The sequence below is a fragment of the Caloenas nicobarica genome, chromosome 2 (genome assembly GCF_036013445.1).
Source record: "Caloenas nicobarica isolate bCalNic1 chromosome 2, bCalNic1.hap1, whole genome shotgun sequence".
Taxonomy (NCBI): Eukaryota; Metazoa; Chordata; class Aves; order Columbiformes; family Columbidae; genus Caloenas; species Caloenas nicobarica.
This window is the reverse complement of record NC_088246.1, coordinates 59,591,142-59,611,922: the sequence shown is the minus strand read 5'-3', so window position 1 is coordinate 59,611,922 and position 20,781 is coordinate 59,591,142. Positions and strand designations below refer to the sequence as shown.

Here is a 20,781-nt window from a genome sequence, read left to right as displayed (position 1 = left end):
GTTTAGCCCAGCTGGATGGCCATCTTCAACAGGGCATAGGGAGTGTATGTATGATACTTCCGTACAGCAGTGTTAGGCAGTAATGGCCAGGAAAGGGTAGAATAAAAAAACCTCAGAGAGTCTTTTCCAGCACAGTTGTGCACAAAGTAGATGGCTCTCCGGAACCTAAGTAAGACCATCCTGAAGTGAACTGGGGACACTTATTTATGTCTAGCTACATTGCCATGGCACATTGCAACTATGGGAACTAATTTCATTATTAATATAGAGGTGAGAAGGTTGTCAAGAGAGCAAAATGCTGTTCTTTCTCTCTCACCTCCTATGTTACTTCAGTCCTTCATTCTGCTAACGGAAATGTGGCCTGGAGGTATGAGGAAATAGGTGCTCTACTTCAGACCAGCTTTGGTGCAGATAATCTTCATCTTTGTGGTGCCAGTATATTGGTAAGAATACTGAAGTCACATCAAAATCACAAGCAACCTGCTGCTACTGAAGGCTATGAGTTGTAAGGACCAAGTACCTTCATGGGGAAGAGAGAGGTCTGCAAAGAGCCAGAGAGTTACCATTTAGATTACTGGGGATTCAGAACAATCCTGTGGATTTCAGCAGTGGCTCTGAAGTTTAATCGGTGGGTGTGAGGGCAGAATTTGTGCAAGAAAGAGACCTTTGAGTTTATACTAAAGACATTTAACCCTAAAGGCCTTCTCTTCAGTCAACCTGCCCATATGGATAGTGGGAAGTCATCTCATTTAGACAATGGCAGAAGCAAAGCTGAAACATAATGATGTACTTGAAAGAAAGTCAGTGAAAAATTGGCCAGAGTACACAGGCTCGTTTGTCATATCCCTTGCAAATATACTTTAATTGTTTTCATATTTAAATGCCCAGAATCAGCCATAATAAATGTAAATGTCACACTGCCAAGAGATTTCCAAAAACAAGGGAGCTCTGATGCATGTGGTGAGTTATTGCCAGTTCCCAACATTTCTCCAGAACCACAAAAGGGCAAGGACTGGAAGGAGGACAAATCAATCATGTCTGGCTATAGTCTCCCAGAGTTAAAAAGTGACATGTGTTTGTCTGTGGTGACTCAGTTAATGGACAAGTGTGCTATTTAGATTTTTGGGGGGTTGTTCGAGTAGGTAAGTGTTACTATTAAGAATTGACTCCTCCTTTTCAATTCATTTACAGACCTTTCAGTTCTCTATATTTTTAGCACATACTGGTGTATGTGATTGATCTCTTCTCCCCAAAAACATGACACTGAGGGAAATTATTTCCTCTGCAGTGATCTATTCCTGTACCTTAACGGCAAACAGTTCTGGCTATTCCCTCTGTTGTGTCTCAATTCTTCATTTGCTGCTCCCTTTGGAAACACTTGGCACCTTGTTTGAGGGGGCCCTGCTCTCTCCATTTTTTGCCTCTGGATATTTATGGAAGAGGTGGATTTTTCCTTGCTGTTACATGAAGTTCTCAAGACGACTAAAGTCTCGTGACTTTTGCTGTACACTTCTTACTGTCACTGACTTTTGCGGTATGCTTCTAAAAAGTTACGTTTTGGTTGTAAGTTGTTTATGGCATCCTGATATGTAATTAATTAGCTGTTAAAAACTGGCTGTAGTGACTGTTCTGGAAATATTAATTTTTGATGTACATACCAATGACAGATCACTAGGCAAATCTGTTCAGGTGAGTTGGAAAATACAAATTTCTGATGAATATGTGTCTTGCTGTAGAAGCAGCTGTGGCTTCTTTTGGGGCAGTAAATACACGTGGGGCAGTCAGGGCGACAGCAGGAAGAGGAAGAAGAAAGAGAGAGTGGGAAAACTGAGACGTGAGGAGGTTGCATTTGGGATTAGAAACATGTTTTGGAGAGAAGAAAGGGCAGATAACCTGAAAATGTGGGAAGATAGGAATACAGAGATTGAGACAATAAGAACAGAGGTGTTTTAAGTAGACAGTTAACATCTTCCCTTTTGAAGCACTGAACCGAGGCCAAAATTTCTGTCTTCTTATTTATCTGCTGTTAGCAATCTCCTTCATTTTTCACTGCTGTCAAGGCATAATAACCTACTTCTACTGTCAGTAAACTGGTCAGCTCAAGTGATGCAGGCCTGTCCACCCATCTGCCTGGGTCTTGATCCAACAACAAAAGATGGCATTAGACATTTGATTTGAAAACAAGAAGGAAAACTCTTTACTTGCACTCTTGTGGCTACCAATTCAAGACTCTGAAATCAGGGAAAACCAGAAACAGAGAAATAAAAGTAAGTAGGTTTTTTTGGATGTAATTATACTTATAGATTCAGGACACCAGCATCATTCAGTGTCCCAGGTGTATTCTCTGGGGTTTAATCAGGAGCTGTAGTTGAAGGTACAGATGTGTACAACCTCAGCCTCTCCCACTGCAGAAGCTGAGACACTTGGGAGGAATGAGGTGAAGTACTCCTGAAATGTGGGATTTTCTTGTGGTTCAGGCAATTGATTGTCCGGAGTTTTCACTCTGTGCAAGTATTTTAGCTACTTGCAAGTTAGCTGTTCATTCGTCTTAGCGCTCAAGCTGAGCTCTCAGCACTCTGACATTCCTCTGAGCTCTGCTGTGGTCCTGTAAGGCAGAAGAATACTCCAAAATGAAAGCTGTGGTATTGTCTTTAAGATACCCACTTTCAATGTTAATGTGTCTGTGCCTTTGCTCTGGAACAGTTTAACAGGTGCAACGGTATTATCAATTCTGTTGTAATGAGCAACGTACAGAAGCCCATGGGGATTTAATATGCGTGCATTCAATGCAATTTAAATCTATGCAGTAAATAAGGCATAAAGCCCTATGACGAATCAGGGCTCAAAGTGTGTCAGTTAAGAGAATACTATTAATATTTACTGAAAGTGTGTGGCCTCCTTGGTTAATGCCACTGTATAATTAAAGGATGAAAGCTAAAGAACCAGAATTAAAATTTCACAGCCAAACTTTAATTTTGGCATCCCGTTGCTCTTTAGTCCATGACTTCGCAGCCTTAGCATTTCTTAAGATTCGTCTTCCGTGTGTATTTTATCCCAGGGAATGTGGGTCCATTTACTATGAACAGGTAGCTGTATGTAGCATGTTACATTTTATCCATACAAGTCCAGGTCAGTATGTGGTAGCTGAGGTTCCTGTGTTATCTACATTTTGAAGCTTTTCCTTGTATTTAAAAGGAAAATATTGATAAAACCAATGAAACCTTTCAAACAATCCAAATATTTTTAGTATATTTTAAGTAGGTGGTGATACATGTCATAAAACAAATAGGAAATGGAAATAAATGGGGATGGGATGGATGTCAAGAGATCTTACAATCCATATAGCTTTCCTATGGCATCACTCCTGAAAAACCTAAAAAAAGGTTACTCTGTTATAAACTGTCAGCATTGGGGGTTCCTTCGTAACAGCTTTTTCAGAAAGTCTGCTCCAACTAGAATTTTTGCTTCCTTTCTCTATACTGTGGATACAGTATGTGATAAATATATTCTCATGCTGTTAAGCATTAGGATACAGCATTTATAATCTAATTGCCAATACAAAATCTCAGAATTGTACATTTAGGTTTCCCAAACCTAGGGTATAACTGTAATTTACAGAGGCACCAGCAATACCACTGTATCACTGCTGATTGGCATGCCACTTAATGATGCTGTTTATAAGACAATTTTCTAATCAGCTGTGTGAACACTCATCAAGGGTTCGCTTCTTGATGTAAACCAGAGAAGCTGGAGAGAAAGATAGGGTTTGTTTTGCTTATAAAAACAAATGGGGGGAAAAGCAAGTTATGAAGAGAACTATCAAGTTTGGGGGTTTTTTTTCCATTTTGTAGAGCATTGATATGGTGCGGGAAAAAAAAGGCAAAACACAATTATAGAGAGCTTTGATATGAACCTGGATTATGCGTTTAAAAACTCAACGTAGAATTAAAAGCTGTGGTGTGAATCAGTCAATATTCTTCAGGGTATTGCCTTCACATATATTTTGAAATCGGATGATGATAGCTTGAATGTTAACATTCTGATTTTTAACAGGTGTTTTATTTCCAATAATTGTTTAATAATAATTATGTGATTTGGTATTGTAGACAGTCTGTTAGGTCTAGTCAGTTGAAACTAGAGCATGGTCACTTTTCCATTCGTTTCACGTGGCAGTTTTAGTTTTCAACCCAATAAATGTAGCCAACTCTCTCTCCCGCTCAAGCAATAATTAATTATTCCTTGCCTTCTTCCTAGCTATTTCATTCTTTTCTTCTGTAATAGGCAGAATACCTTTAATTTTTAAAATGTTATATAAAACACATATAAGCTGAGTCAAGTGTGTCTGGCCTGGAAACAATTCGTTATGTGATTTAAGAGATTTTAACAAGATCAGCCTCAGCTGAACTTCACAATTTATGAGTAACTTTGGTACACAAAAATAAAGTACCTCTTCCAAATATATCCCCAGGCAATCATTGTAAACCCGTTATGAACATACCTTGCCATCCTGTGCTCTGTGTATCGAATGTATATTACAGAACTTATGTTTTATGAAAACATTAGAGCTTAATACCAAACTTGTGGAATTAATGGGAGAATTGCACCTTGGCTTTGATATTAGTATGTTAATCTTGAGGTGCCTCTCTCCCTTCCTTCGCTGAACTAGGGTAATTTAAGCCTTCAATTCATCTGAACAGTTCGGCATCCATGTATTTTCATGCACATGACTAGTTCTGGGAAATATAAAGCAGGTAAAGTTAAACAATGTGCGGAAGTACTTACCACAAGTCAAACTCTGCAGTAGGAGATATAGCCTTTAAAAATGCCTGAAATGGCTTTTCTATATGTAAAATAAGGCAGTAGTGACTTTAATCTCAGTCTCCAGGGCTAGCTGTCAGTGCTGGTTCCTATTCAAATATCTCTTCTCACTCACTAATGCTGTAAAGCTCCCTTTTCTAGCTCTGCACATTTTTAATGTATTGCTGGTCGGCTGTAGTAATTTACATGAATTTCTCCTGATTTTACTGTTGAATATCTGGGCAAAGTATGAAGACATGGTAAGACAAATGACTTTGAAATATTTCTCGCATCTGGCTTCTTTACCTGTAGTTCAATAGATGTGGTTTCCTACCAGTACAGCTGTCAGGTCCATGCATCAAGTAATTTTTTCATGTGAGGATTCTGGAAAAAAAAGGGTTCTGGCTACCTACCAGAATTTTTAAACAGTCATAACGTTTCCATTAATATAGCCGAAAGCATTACAATATGTTATGTCTGTATAGTTGTAAGAAAACAAAACACTCCAGATAGAGTGAATCAACCACAGTGGATTAGAATTATCTTTTTTTTTTTTTTAGTGCTAAAAATTTGCCACACTTTTGTGGCTTTGTCTGCCATATGTAAAGCAAGATTTTCAATCCATATTAAAACCATGTATGCAGCAAATGCAACACACTCACTAGGGAATGGGGAGAATTTTCCACATCATGTCATGGACTGGATTGTATTAAATACTAACATCAACACAAATCCTTAGTTATACTAGAATAATTAAGTATTTTTCCTTCTTATTTTAAGATATGAAGTGTTGCTGTGTTTACCTTTTAACATTCCAAAAGCCTGTAAGCTGTCTTTTGGCAAATACAAATCAACAAAAGCTGGCAATACTCTGCAAAACATTTGCAAGGTACAGTAGGAAGGTTGGTTGATTCTTCAGAGCTTGTGCATACCACTTTTCTCTCTGCTGCTGCCTTTTGTTACCCTGTGTGTTTCTGGTTCGCGTAGTTCTGGAACAGACCTGCACCATTTAAGACTTGTCCTGAATTTTTGGGAGCTCTCCTGCTGGTAATTAGTTTTAGATCCCAAATAGCTCAAGCAAATGTTGTCAGTGAATCTTTAGATTAGCTTGTGTTCCTTTTAATGCATTCACAATTGCTTTAGTGCCACTGCTGAAATAATCTCTGAAGAATTTTACTCACTGTTGTGAAATTCACTTTTTCCAGTTTATGCCATTCTCTAACCTCCCGGGGTAATGATTCCCTATATGTTTTTCAGTCTTGGTTTTGCGCCCTTGTTTCCTGAATTTTTCTGCTAATTTTCTGGCCTACCTCCTCTCATGCCATTTTCAACAAATCCTTCAGAAGTTACTAATAATGAAGGCAGTGTACAAACAAACAAACAAACAAAAGACACAAAAAACCACCAAACCTTAATTGTCAGCATGGCACAGCCCAACTTGCTGATTCAGTGGGTAGCACACCAGGCTGGGGACCCTGCAGTAGGGTTGGAACACATAATTAGCTCTCGTTAGCATATTCTCTTCTCCTGCTGTTTGTCTTGTTAACTCTTTGATGCAGGGACTGTCTGCTACACTGGGTCCGTGTAGTGCAACCTGTCCTGCCTGGTAGTCACATACCACAGGGGTAAACATGATTAATTGCAATTGGGAAATGACTTCTGGAGTTACAGTTGAAAGTTAATACCATGGAATGATTCCTGATTTTAAATAAATGTATATTTCGTATGTGTTAGGGGCTGCATCTGCGTTATTATTCTCAGAAATTGTACTGTGGAAAGAGAAGAAAATCATTGTTTAGCATACAGTGCCACCTACAGAATAGGTTGTGCAGCCCCCATTTCATGCTCTCAGGGGTTTTTTGGTTGTTTTTGTTGTTGGTTTGTGGGTTTTTTGTCACAGCACAGTTGGCATTCATGGCTAGAGAGTGCATTAGAAGCTTTTAGCAGGTGCCAGCAGAACTGGAGAATGAGCATGAAAGGTCAAGAGCCTGGGGACCTGTTTGAGCTCTTGCTGAAGTGCTGGGCGGCTGTTCCTGCTCTATCAGCTGCTGCTGCTTGGCAAGTTGGTTCTGTCACCCAGGATAATCAACTGGGAGGTGGTTTGTGTGCTCACTCAGTTCAGCTGTGATCTGCAATGTCTGCAGGCCAGGCTTCATCAATAACACCCATTATTAAGTTTCTCTTAGAAGCCTAAATTGTTTGGGGTTTGTTTTGCTTGGTTTGGTTGTTTTGTTTGTTGTTGTTTGGGTTTTGTTTCTCTGTTTGTCTTAGTACAACTATTTCTAGAAACTAACTTTCCTACTAAGTGCATGATTTACTGCAGTGGTCTGACAGACATACAGAGGTGGAAAAAGAAGGGAAGGGACCAGAGAGGAAAAAGTCCATCTACGATCACGTTGTGAACATTAAGCATAGTAAAGCACCCTGTCAACTGTTCTCTCTGTTCAGAGTCGGTTTAAATGCAGGGGAGAAGTGGAGGGTGTCCTCTCATGTTCTTACCTAAGCATATGTTGTACAGAACCTTGTTCAATAGCAGTTGTGTGTTTGCATCATTCACTGGTTGGAATGACAGTATGGGCATTGCAGGGAGGGTTGGATTTAATCCCTCAAATCTTTACAGTGCTTTTCAGACAAACGTTAATTTTGGTGTGGAAAGATGGATCTTATAACATTTTTTTAAAAGACAGAAAAGGTGAAAACACACAAATATCACTCCTTCCACTCTCAGGAATCCATTATTTATGTAACGTGGCAAATTAAGTTCTGATAGTCACTGCAGAACAAACTGTTATCTGTCCTCTTTTGTCTAGTTTCTGAATGTTGGAAGTTATCTGACCTTTAAGCTGTTACTAGCTCAGGACCCACTGTTTGGCATCTTCAGATCAGTGGGGTTGAAAAAGAGAAATGGAAAGGGAAGGCTGAGAATGAATTCTGACATCCAGGGCAGATATGAAATAATTTTCTGGCAGGTGATCTTGCAGAGGAGGAGGAGGAGGGGGAAAAAAAGAGAGAGGCCTTTTTTTTTTTTTTTTTAATATAGTTAGGTGGGAAATTCAATGTATTTAAAGTAGCAGCAGAGATAGACTAGGAGGCTTAGTGTCTGAGACAGCTGAAGTTGTGCGTTAAATAGAGTTTATGAGACTATTCTGCCATTTCTCACCTGCACTGTCACAGTCAGTACATGTGAGTGTGTAGGTGACTGGGGGTGTATGTAAATAATAATTCCTCTTTATTTAATATACCTTAAACCTGAAAAGGGACAGAAATAAGAGTTAGAGTGCTACAAAATGTGAAGGTAATTATGTAGTAGTTATTCTCAACATTTCCATCTTTAAAGTGGTTTTGAACTGCTTAAAGTACAGCGGTTACTGCAGACTGTGATTAGATAAATGGATGCAAATAGTAATTGTAACTGATGAATGATTGATGATGGTTTTATATGTTTATCATTATATACTGTTGTAAACACTTTCTTCCTCAGCAAGGATGGAGCCTGTAGGCAAAATGATGATGTATCGAATATGAATTCAAACTGTAATATTTTAAAGGCTGGAGAGGGCCAATATTGTAGGCTGGTATAACCACAGAGCTGTTACCAGAGTACCTAGTGAACTTTGCCTTTGATATCAATGGGCTGAGCACCAAACCCCTTCCAGTTCATATTCAGTGCCTGAATATAAGTGCAGCTGGGAAGGTGCGTTAATAGGAGAGAGTTTGAAAGTGCAGATGGGGAAGTTGAGTGCTGTTGAATGATGGCTTTGGGTGGGGGAGACCCACTGCTCAACAGAAGAAGGGGAGACACCATTTCTCATTATTCTTCTCAGGCTTCTTCACAGCTCCTGCCTTTCTTCTCAACTTCCCAGTGTCCTGCCTTCTCGAGTTAGAGTCAACCTTTGTGAATTTCTTCTGCCCTGTAGATCGTTAAGATCTATAAGACATTTACAATGCAGTATTTGACAGCCATGAGAGTAAAAGTTGTACACCCCCATTGTAAGAGCCATTTGGGACAGAACAAATATGTTTGGATATTTGGAAGTTGATGGGAACAAGGAGACAACCAAGAATGTCCCTAGAAAAGCAGGGTGGGACAAGAGGTTCGTATAATCTGAATGATACTATAATTCTGTTTGATTTGTCACCTGCCATTTACTAATTATTAATCACAGTAACAGATTAAAGGGATTTTTATTGCAGCAGCTTGAGTTTAATATCAGCTCTTTGTGTATCATACAATGCAAAAAGTAACCTGTGGTAATTAAATTACAGTCTAAGGCTTCATTATACATAAATTCTTCTATTCACTGAGGAAAAAAAGAAGCAGGATATTACCGAAGAAAAGCCCCAGATCATTAGCAACCTCTGCTCCCTGCTCTGTTCCTTTACATCACTTCAACTGCAGTGCTGAAATCTGTTATTTTTCCTATGGCGTTGTAGAACTGACAATGAACTTGCCGGGTATTCTGTCATTTGCCTGCCCTTGGTCTTGTATAAAAGAAGTGAATTAGGTTCTGTTTTGTTGACCTTTCAGTTGCAAGGGAAATGGTAGTCCTGTTTGCTTACACATCAAATGCTGCCAGGCTGTTGTCTGCATTAACCTTTGTGGAGCACCCTGATGTGGCTGTTACCTTCTCACCAGCAACACAGGTGCCAGAGATTTGGGAAAGGATAAATTAAGGGTGCCATGCAAAGCAGCTCAGCTAAAGACATTTTTCTCCTGCACTGAAGAAAAGATATTCTGTATGTGTTTAACTACTTAGCTGGTCTGCGAGTCCTGTAATTTGCTTAGCCAAACAGAACTTCAAAACAGATGGTTTCTAAATTTGGGGAAAATAACCATTTCGGTATTTTTTCCCCTGTGCAGACGGCAGTTATGCTTTAGTACTGAAATTATTTGAAAATTAAACCGGAAAATAAAATTGGGATCTTTACCAACTGAATACTAATTTCAGGGACATACAATTTTTAGTCTGTGTTAGGTTTTCATCTGCACATTTAGCCTAAGATTTGTTTATGCTCTGATTTAGTGTTTCTTGCTACTTACTTGCATAAACACGGCCAAATCAGTCAGTTGGAGTCACCAGCGTATTTAGCTTCCAGCTGCATTTGCTAATAAAAGGAAGAATGACAAGTTCATTCCTTCACAGAGGAGGAAGTGGAGAAGCATGAGGGAAATAATTCATTGCACTTATATAGCATCTGCAATCAGCAATCTATATAGGTGCTTTACCAAAAGTAAAGTGCACTGCCTTGTCTGGAAAATGTTTTTGTTGTGAGAAACTGCTTTGTTCTCAATCTCTTCATTGAGGAAACTGAGTCACAGAGCATTTGTTTGGTCTGAGGTTGTAAGTGAAGCTAATCAAAAGCTAAGAATCCTAGTATCTTGGGCTTTGGAATTGGTTTTAATCCTGATAGAAGTAAACTAGGACAAAGGAATTAATTGCTTGATATTTAGTATTTTTAAGATATATTTAATATTATCCTACATAGTTACAATTTCCAAAGTGTGCCTAGTAAAGTTATATTTAGAAATATTGCCCCTCTCTTAGAAGATATGGTCAGCTCTTAGTTATTTTGTATGTGTCCATCCCTGAATGTAAAAAGGTTGTGTAGGTGTGAAAATGGAGTTAAATTCAGTTTTATAGAAACCAAAGCATAATATTTAGTCTCCACTTTAACAGCCATTTAACTGTTAGTCGTCAGTGTGAGAGTACCTGTTTCCACTCTGATAACCTTTGAGATAACTAATTGCCCAAGAACTTAAATTATCTTGGGTTGAGGATTACTAGAGGGAATTTTAGGGATATGGCTTGTTTGATTCAAGTCTTTGCTTCTTCAAACAAGCGTGCCATGCAATGCCTAGCCAGACTCCATTGTGCCAGGCAGAGCTGGACTGTGGAACTCATTGCCACAGGATGCTGTGCAGACCACAGATACAAATGGATTCAGAAGAAAACTTGGGAAATTAAGGAAAAATGATCCAGTAAACACAGTGATGTAGTCTCCACCTCAAGAAATGCCTAAGCTACAGGTCCTTTGAGGGAGGGTGTGCTTAGAGAAATACCATATTGCCCTGTCTTTAAAGTTCTTTCCTAAATACCATTTAAGGACCATTGCCTGAGGCTCCTGTGTCAGTATCCTACTAAGATAAATCCTGGGACTGACAGCAGTGGCTGGTTTTGTACTCATTTGACCTTTATAGTCTGTAGCTCTTTTTCTTCCTGAGATAGCACTTATATTCTTCCTTTTGGCCTCCTCTTCCAAGCTGTTTTGTCCTCTGCCCAGATCAGTGACTCATCATTATAGTTTAAATTGCCCTTTCTTGGACAGAGGGCTAGAACTATATGCCCTTCTACAGAAAGGATTCCCCAGCACAATGTACCGCGTGTACCATGACCATAATATATGTTTGTTGAAAACATCTAACCTGCCACATCTTTTTTTAACATCTCTAGGCTCTTTCTGCTAGTGCAGCATTGGGCTGCTGCAAAATACAGCCTTGGATTGCTTGCTAAATGGTCAGACTCAGTTGGCAATTGAGAGACTGCCTCAGCATTTTAATGGGCTTTGGCTGCAAAGCTTTCAGAGGAGGACTTTTGCTCCTTGGAAACCCACTTTCTTGTTGGGGTTTCTAAAGGTGGCATTATAGATCTCCAAGTGTCTGCGTTTATGGACACAAAGCATGGAGTCTCAAGCAGAGAAGAAGTAGACTTCCCTTCTTAACACTCACCTGAGTTTTCAGAATTTCTAACAGAGTAAACTGTTTGAGGGTTTTTTTGTTGTGGTGTGTTGGGGTTTTGTTTGTGGTTTTGGGGGGGTTTGTTTGGTTGGGTTTGTATGTTTGTTTTTTGTTTTGGGGGGGGGGGGGTTGTTTTGTTTTGAATTTTTAAAGAAAACTGGTATGATCGTAGCTTCCCTTCCAGAGGCTGTGAAGTAAATATGCGTGGTGTAACAGGGTATGTAGCTACAGGAGCGCCTAAAAACTGGAGCTGTAGGAATAGATGTATATGTAACTGAAAGCAATAGCCATATTATGCCTTAGGAAGATGATCTTTCATTAAATACTCTTGTTAAGTGGTGGCTACTGACCAGAAGTGCATTTGTAGCACCTCACCCGACAGGTGGAAGCTCTTTACTGTTTCCTTAAACCATCTTTGAGAAATAATTAAATTGAGTTTTCTTTAAACTGAGCCCATTTGTATCTTCACTGATACATATGATCTCTGCTGGCTCGGAAGGAATGCTTTTGGGCAGCACATAGCCATGAGCAAGACTTCTGTCTAGCCCATGTTGCTTTCAGAGTTGTAGGTTTTATGTGAATCAGTTTTAGGACTGAAACTGCAGGTTAGATATTCCATGGGTACTTTCTTGGCATGCTGTTTCACTGACTTGAAAGGTAAAACTGCAGTATAATAGCCACTTGATAGTGCTTTCTAAAGGCTGTAATGTCTCTTTATTTTGCTGCAGATATAGTAGCAGCTGGCAGGAGCATAAGGTTGCAGAATTCTTACCACAGCCGTTCTAACTCTGTGGCTTTTATGCTGCTACATAACATTTATATACACGGTGATGGGAAAGGAAGGTGAGTGAAGTGTATTTGCACATTGTAGTAACAAAATCCAGCATTGACGGGTTATATTTTATTCTCAAAGAAATACCACTTTGGGGATTTCATCTGATGTCGTCATTTGCAGCTTGATTGGTCGTCTTTGTGATCATTGGCCTGCTGTATAATAACCAAAATTTCAAGAACCTGTTTGTCTTGAACTGCCTTGTCATGAGTTCACATCTAAATCTGTAAAATATTTCAACTTCAAATTTAGAAAGGTAATTGAATTATGCTATAGGAAGTAAAATGTGTTATTTTTCACATCTTTGTAAAAAAAACCTGGTATTTTAGCACATTGTCTCCAAGAAACATCAGGTGGATGATATCCTTCACATCCATATATCTAGCCATCATCATGCAAAAGAAAACCTCTCTACAGTCTGATTTTTCAATCAGGTGCTTTGACTAAAGCATTACAGAGCCAATGTAGAAAGTAATTGAAATAATATCCAACAAAGGTTTGTGAATTTTTTCCCATATGCAGAAGGCTTATGAACATTATTTTTGCCTTTTTTTTTTTTTTTTCCGTCACTTGCATCTGGAACCTATGCAGCTTGTTTGCAGCCTGTTTTCTACAAGAAAATTCAAAAAGAAAAAGGAAAGGTCTCCTGTGGATGGTGGCATGTCTGTAAGTGTAGACAGGACTTATATATATGGGATGGTGGATTTGGATTATCAGAGGGACTTCATTATATAGTAATCAGAGGAATCTACCTTCAGGGAATTAATATTAAATTTTCTTTTGAAGTAGCTCCTACTTTTTTTTTTTTCACTCGTACCACCTAACTCTGGCAGAAAGCTCATTCCCCAAAACTAAGCCCCTGAGGGTAAATACTAAATTATCCCAGGTGACCAGCGGAGGGGGGATTGACCTCGAGCAGGTACAGTCTCTATTCCAAAAGTTGTGCTTCTGATGTAACTTTGCCTTTTTCAAGTCTTATTTCGTGTTGCATGAGTTGCACCATCCACATCCCATATTTGCCTGTTTCTTATGCTTCTGTAGCCTAGATGACTCTATCTCCCCACCACTTAAGTATAAGAGTAACAGCCCGTGACTTGAAAGTTACAGACATGGATGGTTCTCAGTCTCGTGTCCTGGGCCTCACAGAAAGGCAGGGAAACAGTGGGTCCTCTGTGGCAAGCAATGGCAGTGCTGTGCTCGGCAGGATAGTGAAAAGACTTAGATTTCAGGAATCAAGTTGCTCCTCTTGGAAGAGTGATATGCAATGAGTGACATGAAATAAGGCATTTTTCCCATGTGATAAACTGAAAATAAATTAATGGGAAGAGATGACGCAAAAGCTCCTGCCCCCTAATCAGTGGTTCAGCCAACGTACGGTACCAGCAGGAAATTTCCAGGCTGCTGATTGTATTGCTTCAGAAGAAGAAAAATCACCCTGTTGCTTGAAAATGCAGTGTTTTCTCTTGGAAAGAAAAATGCATTAGATTGCGATACTTAGTATTTTAGACCTTCTGCCTTGTCAGATCGAGGTTCGCTTGAGCTAGTAGAGGCTGATTCAAATATATAGTTTCTGCCACAGAGAAGACATTTTAGTCTCCACTGTTACTAATCTGGCTGGGAATGACAATCACAGTGATAATTACATTGGAACTCCCGTCTCAGAGGCAAAGCAAAGTAGATTCTTCTCCATATAGAATTTGCTTCTTGAACAACCAAAAGTGACAAATCAAATCCCCCTGTGTATAACTGATGCAGGTCGCCTGATACAATCGGGTGACATTTTGTATCAAAGCAAAGCTAATTATTAGTAGAATTGTATTGCCTCACAGGTTCTAGTTTTGGAACTCATACATATTCATTATTCTGTCTGCTCTTGAAAGACTTAGCAATTGGTTATTACGGTTAGATAATTACTAAATACATCCTGTTCTTCTGGAACTTGGATGAAATGCAGACTCAGGAGGCAGCAGGGAATACTCAGCATATCAGAATGGTCCTAAATCAAAAACTGATGAGAAAGTGCTGCTTTCTGCAATGCACAATTTCACTTTGGAGCACATTCGGCTGAGATGGTGTCGGGTTTTGTTCAGCACTGGTTGTGTGTGACCATGCTGTGCTCCTTCAAAGTGAGTTCCTGGGCAGCAGCATGTAATCCTACCCAATTGCCTTGTCCTTGGCTGCATATAACATAATAACATAAGACATGCGATATCCACAACAGATGCAAACCATCACCAGATGCTCCTGATGTGAGAATGGTGGAAGATCCAAAAGACTGGATAATTTTAGTAATGGAGCTGTCCGTAGTTAAAATAGAAAAGACACGAACACTTCTTTAGATATTTTTTGTGTTTCCATGCATATAAATAGCCTTGAGGGGTTAGGACAATATTTCCATGGGGAAATATTCTGGCTATGTCAGAACTTCCTAGATTAAGGGGGAGTTTATTCTTGCATTTGAATTTGGTTGAGAAGTTACCAAAATTAGAAACTAGGAAAAAGATTTCTGATGAGATCAATGTGCCCTTTCCCGTAATTACTTCTAGTTGTGGCCTAATGCTTGTTTGTCTCACAAACCATTTGAACAGAATGTTATCAGCTTTTGGTTGGCTGTGTATTTTTAAGCCCTGAATGAGTAAATGCATGTGCAAACACAGATGCAATGAAATGTTGCCTATTAAAAACTGAACTCATAAAAACCTGTTCTAAAAGTAATAGACAATCAGCATCTTCTTTTACAAAGGAAAATCAATTTAAAAAGAAACAGCTCTGAATATAATTACATGTTGTAACTCTGGTTTATATGTGTTTAATAGGTATAATAATACTTACCTACTCTATCTCACAGGAGCCTTTTGAAGTTTAATTAATTAGCATTTATAAAAGCACACTGAAATCCTAAGATGAGAAGAAGCTCCAAGTACACTGTATCGTTACTGTTGTTTTATGAGCAATTTTGAGAAAAATCAGGTACTTCCAGATATCCAGAATGCGTTTTAGTGTTCCATCATAATTTTACACTCACATAAAGTTAGTTTTGTGTTGTTTTCCTAAGATTTTCCTCCTAGAATCAACACTTAAGGCTGCTGTTTGCCTAAAACCCAAAATTTGTATTTAAAACAACTTTCAATGTTAGGTAAACATCATTTATTTCCTAAACCTTTTTTGTTTTTATTTCCTTTGGAATCATCAGGCATCAATCAGAAGCGTTTAAATAACTTACAGGCAGTCTCAGTGACAGTATTAACGTAAAGTCAACCTATGCAGTATAGTGGTATTCAGAGCAGCTTCTTAACTAGTGGGAAGACTGTTAGTCTTGTGACAGGTCTCAGTAGTTTCTGTTTCCTTACTACGGCAAATGAGTCCATCAACATGCTGTTTTTCAAAAGGAAGTTTTGCGGGAAAAATAAGCAAACGAACAGCTGCAGAGTCTCAGTCTTCAGTAGGAATGGAGATTTTGGGGGCAAGAGAGGTCCTCAGAAAGGATGGCATCACAGCTGGATCACTAAGTGTTTTAAAGGTGAACTATTAATCAGTTCTGAAATTAGACCATGTATTTAGTTAACTAGAGAATCTGAAACCTTTGTATGTAGGCGATAGGGTCAGAGATGACAGAAGTAGACAAGTGTATTTTGACTTGCGTTGCGTAGATGCTTTTTTTCCTTTAGGTTCACATTTGTGACAAAATATTTTCAAACCCAGGAAGTCCTTTTTAAGGTATCTAAATATATATATTAATTTTTCCCTCTTTATAGCTACACTGAAAAAAAGCACTAACTGGATTAGGTTATATTCAAGGTTATTGTTTCATAAATTAAATCAGCCCTACTCTTCTCTTTTTTTTTTTTTTAAAAAAAAAACCCAAACATCTCTATCCTTTAATCTGGTTTATTATAATTGCCACTACACAGTTTCATGTACACATATTCAGAGAAATAACTTATCTACAATAACTAATGATACTGACAAGTAATTTGTGTCACAGGTCTATGGTCTGAAGCAGGAGGAAGGACATATTGCCAGAATAAGCCACTTGAAGGTTTAGGAACTGCTGTGTGGCTCTGTCACCTCAGGAAAAGCTCTGATAATTCTTAATACTTATTATGAGTTATGAAGGGCCCTTCACTTTCAAGCAGCACTCTCTTCGGCACTAGGCTTTCCCCATGCCTCTCTCAGAGTTATGAAATCAAGGAGGAATGAAATCAAGGAGGACACAGGCTTCATTACGTACATAGTGTTTAGCACTTCTGGGGAGGGTTGTTTTGGGTTTTTTTTGGTTTTGTTTTTTTTTTTTTTTATCTGATGTCAATGTGAATACCTATTGCCATGAACATCCACTGCCTGTGTTCTGGATAGTTGTTCCAATATTCTGTCTGGATTTACCCTCGTAAGAAAAAGATTGGTTTTATTATGCTTCATTAAAAGTTTCACTTTTTTTTTATTAGAAACATAATAGCCCAGTGGATAGGGAACTGTGCTAGGAATTGTTGGACTCACATATTTTCTCAAGTTTTGCTGGGTAACCGAGGGCCACTCCAAGCATATTTCTCTGTGCTTCATTTTACGCACTTCAAAGACAGGAATAATGCCAGCGACATCCTCTAAGCACTGCGAGACCTACTGATGAAAATTTCTGTACGAAAACTAATGGTGTTTTTCCTGACTGGGTGACTGGATGTGCTGTGTAACTGTGGCAGAAGACTGCAATCTATGTTGGTTTGCTTCTTATCCCGTCTTCTCATTGTCTTGGTTCCTTTGACTGGTAGTTTGTTCGCAATTGGGACAATCATGTGGTTTTTGTTTGTACAGTGCCCAGCACAATGAAGTCTGAAGGCAATGGCTGCTATTGCACTGGTAATTAAACTGAATCTAGTAAGCTGACAGGATATGTTATGTTAATAGCCTGTAACAGGATGGTTATGTTAATAGCCTGTAAATCCCTCCTGCACAGAAATGGATCATTCTTGTTAAATTCTTGTGCTTGTGGCATTTTGAGCTCGCAGGTTTTCTCACTGTATAGAATGCAAACTCTTGATTTTTAGGGAAGACCGTATACCGTGAGAGAAAATGCAGTAGCCATTGGTCGGTTTTTGAAGTATATTGGCTCCACTCGTTTCACAAACTTGGTATTAGGTATTCGTTTTTCTGCTTGTTTTGCTAAATTTACAAGCTCCTTTGCCTTTTCAAGTGAAACGCTTTAAGATCTTGTAATCAAACCACAGACAACTAACTTGTTCTTTATTTAACCTACAGTGTTTGCATGGGCTGTACTTCCAATTCTGTATAGTTTAAATTCTGTGGGAAAAAAATGCCATTGAATATTACAGGTTGTAGGCTGTAGACATATAGGAAAGAGTGTTTCTGTTCATTCTGTTTAAGCAAGTAGTTAAACAAATAATGACTTTAAAACACCTCTGTTCTAATCAGATATAACAGCACTGCTGCAAGGCTCTTGCCAGCTCTAGGGACTGGGCTTTTAGCAATGCATTTTTAGAAGGGAGAAGATTAAACCCATGAGATCTTCATGCAGCAGATCTCTGAACAGACCATCACAGCCTAACAGCTGCTCCTCTGGCCTTGGGCCAGCTCCGCACCTATAGAGCACGTGAAGGATCCATCTGCACAGTCCTCACCCGGCTTCACCTGCCCATGGAGTCGTGGTTGCTGGGCCATTGCCCCAGCCGTGTCACTGCAGCAGCAGTCAGGGCTGAGGACAACCAGAGATCTTTCAAAGAGGAGTCCGAGAAGAGCTGCTGAATGGGTGGAGGGTTTGCCACTCTCTGGTCTCTTCTGCTTTTCCCAGAGTCTTTAAAATTCCTGCGATACCCGCAGGTTTTTCTGACCTATAAATATATCAGACTCTTTGAAGATGTCCTATGCCAGTCAAAAGGATAAAGACATACTATCCTTACTACTAAAAATAATTGGAGAGGCACCAGTGAGGAGCCAATTTAGAGAAATTATTGCATCCCTACATAATTGATATTTGGTATGGACAGATTTATGAAGGTAGCTGTTACAATCCCATTAAATACTTAGCTGAAGTACTTAGCTCTGTCACTTTTATTAGCACAGTTTTGCACACTCTTTCCATGGTAATTTGAGCTGTATATTTTTTATACTTTGTGTGACTTCCTGCATTGCAGAAAGACATCTTTAAAACTCCTACTGTCTTCCTTAATGCTCATGATAGGCAGATTGCACTGACACGGTCTTCACACAGGAGCAAGCACCTTATTCTTGTCCTGCCTTTGGCGGTACTTCCCCCCTCCATCTGGACAGATCTGCTGGGTTTTTTTCCTCGCTTCATGCCGGAAACATACTGCGTGTCTAATATTACATATTGTGTTCATAGAAGCCGAATTTGCTTTTTTAATACAAGCTCTTATCTCTTACCAAGCATAGATCTACAAATACTGTACTATGTCCCCTACAGCTATTCTCTGTTTAGAGATTCTTCATCATGTGTCGGACAGATGGCACAATCAGTGGGTTGTATCAGAACATTAAAAAAAGAAATTCTTTCTCGCTGCTTCTACCCAGACTGTTTTGAATTCAGTGAGATGCAACAGCTGTAACGCAATCCTTCAATGACAGCTCTGAACATGGTGGTGGGGAGCGTGTCGTTTCATTTGAATGTCAAAAAATATCTGGGAAAAATGACATTAAAAAAGAAACATAAAGGGCTTTAACAGAGCTGCAAAAGTTGTAAGGTTAAGAACCTGACTTTTCGGATTTGTTTGTTCTGTCAGCTGTCTCAGATCACAGGTGGATCTCCATTTGTGGCTGCTGATACAAACAATACAGCGCTGTTTTTCCTTCTGTCAAACACTTCTTAAGACTGTTCCAACATTTGTTATCAAATAAGGTATCTGGTGCTTACAGAAGCCTTGCCAAAGCATCAAAGATGCTTGTATTCTTAGTGAGCATGATAGAAAAAGTAACATAAATAATCTTTGCTGAGAGGACAGCCCTAGGTTTCTGTATTGGGCATCTGTTGTGCCTGACCATTACCAGCTCTGCAGGCATGAAATTTGTTTTTAATATCAAAGAGCCTGAAATGTTTGATAATTGTTCAATAATATATATTAAAAAAAAAAAATAGATCTTGTGTTTTAGTCCTCATCCTACACGAGCCCTAGGAGTCTTTTCTTTGTATGCTTTGTCCCTACCCATCCCTCTCACAAAAGAAGGAGTGACAAGCTGTCAGTATTCACAGGATAGTGAGTATGGTCTTGACAAAAGTTTGGAAGAAAGTCAAGGGTCTCTGCAGAGCCGGCAAGGAGCCACGCCGCAGAGGTGACGGTGGTTGGAGGTGGAATGGAGGCACCTGGCGATCTCCTGTCTTCTGTCTGCCAGGTGAGTGGTCCTGGAAGGCCTCTGACTGCTGCTTATCTTTACCTTGGTCCTGGGGAGAAAGCCTGGCCTGAGATTTGTAAAAGAAGCATCCTGTCCTTTCGTATCTCCGGCTGCCCATTTTATACAATATACCACAGGGAGAAGATACATCTTCTCTCTTCCTTACATCATTATCCACTTTCTGTACAACATAGCTTCTCACTCCAACCTTCATGGTCCCTAGTTATATCACTACAGTCAAACTGCTCCTGTAACACTGTTTTAAGTGCCTTTATTCCTAGAAACTGCATTTTTTAAGCTAATCTTGTATCCCTGCCAGATAAATTTGAGCTATATGAGAAGGTGCTCTCAGCTAATACAGGGAATTACACAAGAATAACTCTACCAATTTAAATTCATATTCTATTTAAATCTGAATAATTTTTTCACATTAGCAAGTCATAAAAGAAAGGAAGTTTTTAATTTAATATTTTAATGGGGGGAGTGGGGGAACAATGAGAGTACAGACTAGAAACAGCCGTTCTTCCCTCTGTTGTTGCAATATTCAGTTTTCTACCTGGCACTGCGTGGGAGGCAGTTTGGATTGTGGGACAGTCTTGATATTTCTGCTAAGTGATGGGCAGGTAAATGATTGTGCTGATATTTAATTGTCACCTTTGAGGTTCAATAGTTTAGCAAGTCACTGTGACAGATGATGTGGCTGTTGCATCCTCAAAGCTGTTCAGGTAGCGTTTACTTTGTCTCACTCCATGCACTTCTTCAAAGCCACCTTCATAACTATGATGACTAAAGAGGGGAGCAAGGAAAAGAAAAGAATTGTGTGGCTGTGGATCCATCCTGGAAAATGCAGAATGTCCTGCCAGTGAATCCTGACCCAGGTTTTGACCACAGAAGTACACACTGTCCTGTGTAGTACTGTTGTGTTCTGTGAAGTTAATGCTGCAGCTGAGTGATGGGACTCCAAATCACTGTAAGAAACACCAGCCAGCAGTTTGACAGCTCAATGGTCATTGCTCTGTCCTTTTTCTACCCATACTATCATCATTTTCCCAAGTAA

General features: G+C 39.3%; 1 protein-coding gene across 3 annotated transcripts in view; it reads left to right on the top strand.

Moving 5' to 3' along the window:
* Positions 1-20,781, top strand: part of TPK1 (thiamin pyrophosphokinase 1) — a 305,419-nt gene that overhangs the window by 249,249 nt on the left and 35,389 nt on the right. The window contains exon 8 of one of the 3 annotated variants that reach the window (XR_010605792.1): positions 19,559-19,724. The exons of the other annotated variants lie outside the window; for them this stretch is intronic. The gene's annotated coding sequence lies outside the window, so the exon portion shown is untranslated. The remainder of the gene's footprint in view (positions 1-19,558; positions 19,725-20,781) is intronic. 3 annotated transcript variants of the gene reach the window in all.